The following is a 4,784-nucleotide window of genomic DNA, read 5'->3' as shown; positions in this document are numbered from 1 at the left end:
TTGTGATGGGTTATTTACTAATTCAACAATCACTACTTAATCATGCTAGGAAAGCAACACATGGTCTCATTCTTCCATAATATTCCAGTAGTGGGCGCTATTTTTGTCATTAGCGTGTGCATTACCCAAGGTGAAAGCTGAAACCAGAGGACTGGGATGCATCTTTTCCCAGGCCCGCGAGTCTCACGCTGCTAAGAAACAACCTGGGCACTGGAGGAAAAGGCCCGCTACTCAGAGGTGATGCCTAAGGCCCCTGGACGTCGGTGGAGCGACTTGGTTCAGACCAGCTCCTTCCTTGTGAGTAACTAGGAGAAGGGGACAAACTACATCCGTGTGAAGGGCTCGGAGAAGAAAGAAGCTCAGGAAGGAGAACAGGACAGTTGACCTGACCTTTCTGCCCGGAGGTCCTCCCAGTTGATCTCAGCGGACTGAGAGCCGCAGAGGAACCGGAGCAGCCCAGCGACGGGGCGGGTCACTCTGGGAACCGGGCCAGGGCGATGTCAGAACAATGAGGCCGGAGTCCAGAGGAAGCAGGTGCCCACGTAAACCGCCAGCAGTCCAGCTTGGACCCAGGGAGTGGCACCGTAGAGACAGAGGTGTCAGAAATAGATGACCTCCGCAGAGAGCGCGGCCCAGCCCGGCGGTGTGGCCCAGGGGCTGAGCGATGACCCGCGCACCCAGAGGTCACCAGTTCGATTCCCGTCAGGGCACATGCCCAGGTCGTGGGTCCATTTCGCAGTGGGGGGCTTGCAGGAGGCGGCCAACTGATGTCTCTCTCATTAATGTTTCTATCTTTATTTCCCTTTCTCCCTCTCTCTCAAAAATCAATAAAAAATTTTTTATAAAGTTACTCAGATTCTGAAGGTTTTCTAGAATATTAAACCTAAGAATTAAAATGCTAAAATTGAAAAAAAAAAAAAACATATTTATAAACGTTAATAACAAGTGATAGGCACTGAAAAAGCATCTAATCAAAAATGCAGTATCCACCCTGGCCAGTTTGGCTCAGCAGTTGGAGCACTGGCCCTTGGACCAAAGGGTTACGGGTTTGATCCCTGACCCAGTTGGGCTCATGTGTGAAGCAAGCAATCAATGTGTCTTTCTCCCATCAATATTTCTAGATCTCCCTCCCTCCATTCCACTCTCTCTAAAAATCAATGAGGAAATATTTTTTGTTGAAGATTAATATAAAATTTTGGCAGAGGGCCTGTCCCAGAGTCAGTGCAGTTGTCATTAAGCAGGAACAGCCGGACAAAGGCAATGAGACAGGAAACAGCCTGAGGTGTGCAGGGACTGTCCCAGCTGAGTGTCACTGTGGCCAAGCAGCAGCATGCCTGCAGCTGAAGAGGACGTGCTGGGGGTGGGCCACCCATGCCCTGTTGAAGAGCTTGGACTATGTTCTGTAGACATAAAATACCATTAAATGTTGTCTATTTTTAATTTATATTGTTTTTAAACAAACAGTGTGCATTATTGTAGTAAAAATAAACCAAAAATAATTACCTGTATTTAAATTTGAAACTTTAAGCTCTACTAAATAATGTATTTTTCAGAATGAATTCTATTGTTTTGGAAATTATTTTTCACATAACATCTATGTTAGTCAATATTGAACTATATTAATGCTTAATGCCTATGAACTATTTCCGTGTGCAATTTAGTAAATAATTAGAATTCATTGAGCGCACTTCCCATTATTTAATATTTACCTGCTTACAGTTTTTTCCCACTGTTTTGAACTGCCAGTAGATGTCTTCCTTCTCTGACCTGCTTGTTTTCTTAGGTGAAACTGAGGAAGTGGACTTGCTGAGCCAAATGTTGCTATTGTTGGGAGCATTGATACATTTCTCAAAAACAACCTCTCCAAATGCAGCCTGCTCTCTCCCCAGGAGGGACACAAGCTGTTACTTTTGTTTTGTTGGGTCTATTTGCCTGTTTGGATTCAGAAAGGAGAGGAAGCTCTCAGTGCACTAGGAAGGCAAAGCAACCTTGTGCTTCTTTAGCCAATGGCGCTGGTTCACCTTCCAGCAGAGAAGGGTTGTTCTGTCTCTCTTTCAGGTCATCCCGGAAACAGCCCCCTGGAAGTTCCTTCCACATTCCCACAGCACTCAGAAATGTGAGCAGTGTCTTGTGAGCTGGCTCCCAGCTAATAAGAAGCTAACTGCTCTTTCTCTCACTCTCAGGCTGCTCTAATGTAACTTAGTATGTACCAGTATATGTCTTATATCCTATAGAACGCTTATTTGTTTCATTTCTTTTGGGTCCCTTCATTAGAATGTGAGTTGCACGTGTGCAAAGACATTTGTCTATTTTGCTCACCAGTGCCCTAGAACAGTGTTGGGAATGTAGAAGGAATTCAATCAATATTTATTGTATGAATAAATAAAATAATTACATAAGGTTTCTTTGTAAAAAAACACATAATACAAAAGTTTTCCAACATCAGTATCTATAATAATTTCTATTTCTAGAACAGTATTATAACAATCTCCAGTTTGCTGCCTTCAAGGGAAATTTTCCTCAACCCAAAAATTGAAGGAGGCCCTGGCCGGTTTGGCTCAGCGGTTAGAGCGTGGGCCTGCGGTCCTGAGAGACCCAGGTTCGGTTCCTGCTAAGGGCGCGTACCTCCGTTGCAGTTTGTCCCCGGCCCTGGTTGGTTGTGCGGGTGGCAGCCACTCGATGTGTTCCTTTCACATCGATGTTTCTCTCTCTGTTCCTCTCTCTCCCTCCCACTCTACCTGAACAAAAAATGGAAAAATGTCCTCGGGTGAGGATAAAAAAAAAAAAAATTTGAAGGAGAGGAGAGAACTTATGACCCTTCAGGTCACCAACCGCCTCCCCACAAGGACCTGCCGTGGGGCACTCTGAGCATCAGGGTTTCTAAGGCTGTGGATAAGTGGGTACAGCATGGGGTTCATAACTGTGAAAACCCCAACCCTTTTATCCTTGTCCGAAGCCCCCTCCGAACCCAGATGCATGTAGGTGAACACACCGGTTCCACAGAAGAGGCAAACCACAGTGAGACGCAGCCACATGTAGAGAAGGCTCTCCTCCTGCCCTTCGCTGAGCGGATTTGTCGCCCTGCAGCGGCCACACAGATGTAGGAGGGGATGGTGAGAACCACAGGTGCACCTGCCGTTAGCACACCCATAGCAGAGAGCAGCAGTTCATCGAGTTGGGTGCTGGAGCAAGAGAGCTGGGAGAGCTGTGGGAGGTCACAGTAGACGTGACTGTGACCTCATTCGGGCCACAGAAGTTGAGTGTAGTTAGAGCAATAATGTGGGTCATGCATTGGTGAGGGAACAGGCCCAGGACACAGCCACCAATGTGTACTGGACCATCTGGCTCATGCAGATGCTGCAGGTGAGGGGCCGGCAGATGGCCAGGAACCGGTCATAGGCCATGGCTGTCCACAGGAAGCAGTCCATCCCAACCAGAATGTACAAGAAGAGTTGGGAGAGGCAGGCATCACAGGAAATTGTACGCTTGTGGGACAGCAGATGGCCCAGTATTGCAGAGACAGTGACAGTGACACATCCAACATCCAGAACTGATAGTTCCCCCAGGAAGAAGTACATCAGGTGTGGAGTTTGCACTCCACCAGGATGGCGGCCAGGATGCTGAGGTTGCCCCCGACTGTGACCAGGTAGGCAAACAGGAGGAGCACGGAGACAAGTGGCCACAGCCCTGGTGTCTCCACCAGGCCCAACAGGACGACCTCAGTGATGATTGTACCATTGACCCCAGATTTTTGCTGCATTAGTTCCTGCAGGGAGACATCCAAGGGGATAATCACTCCTCTCAACATATTTATTGAAAAAGAAAAAAACAGACTCCTTTCTATGTGCCCAACCCTTTACTAAGTCCCCTCCGTTCAAGACACGACTTTCCCACTCCCGAGGACACACCACACTTGTTAACTCTCACTGCATTTACCTCAATAGCATTTTTTATTTTCAGTTAGAGGGATAGGTGACATGACCACTCTGGACCTCCCTTCTTATCTTAGCTGAAAGAATCTCTTTGTAGAGATCATCATGGGCAAAACCCTTGGTAAAAATAAACAAGTAGAAAGTGTATATCTGATTTAACATAGCAGATACATCTGGAAGTTTACTTTCTCAAAACTCTTGTCTTCCCAAGACACACAAAACAAGAATCAAAATACAGATTCTACCTTCAGAGAAACTAGTAAAGATCCAAAACTGGAATGTACAAACTAAATCGGAGGACTTCGAGAACAGTGGAGATCAAATAGGAGAGCGGCAGAGAGGGAGAAAGTCATGGCTGGAGAAACAGCTGGACAAGGAAAACTCTCCACAGAAAGAGCTTTCACTGGGGAATAAAACCCAAAGCCCTCTTTGCGATAGTGGAGGAGGGTGGGTAGTGTGGCACCATTACCTTCTGTGATCCTGAGTGGATTCAAGAAGCAGGGGAGAGCAAGATGAAGACTCTCACAGGAAAACTATTTGCAGGCTGTAGAAAAGCATAAAGTTGGGCTGAGAGAGAAAAAAAAAATACACCATGAACAGTTCTCCTAACCGATCTTCACTGATTGCAGACAAGGAAACACTAAAATAACTCACCCCTAATTGTGAATCCTAAAGGTGCTAGAAGACATAATCATGATGCAAATTAGTGCTCCAAATATCTAGTATTGATACTAACAGCAAAAAGTATAAGATTTCAAGAAGAAATAGGCAGACATAGAATAATAGTTAGTGGATTTTAGTGACTTTCATAATAGAGTTAATTTGACAAAAAAGTAAGGCTATAAAAGACCT

At 45.8% G+C, this 4,784-nt stretch overlaps 1 pseudogene; it reads right to left on the bottom strand.

Annotated features, from left to right (window-relative positions):
• Positions 1–2,819: 2,819 nt before the first annotated feature.
• LOC118630968 lies at positions 2,820–3,772 on the bottom strand (annotated as a pseudogene).
• Between the last annotated feature and the right edge of the window lie 1,012 nt (positions 3,773–4,784).

This window comes from Molossus molossus, unplaced genomic scaffold (genome assembly GCF_014108415.1).
Source record: "Molossus molossus isolate mMolMol1 unplaced genomic scaffold, mMolMol1.p scaffold_m16_p_15, whole genome shotgun sequence".
Taxonomy (NCBI): Eukaryota; Metazoa; Chordata; class Mammalia; order Chiroptera; family Molossidae; genus Molossus; species Molossus molossus.
The sequence above is the reverse complement of the archived record's forward strand: the minus strand, read 5'-3'. Positions and strand labels throughout refer to the sequence as shown.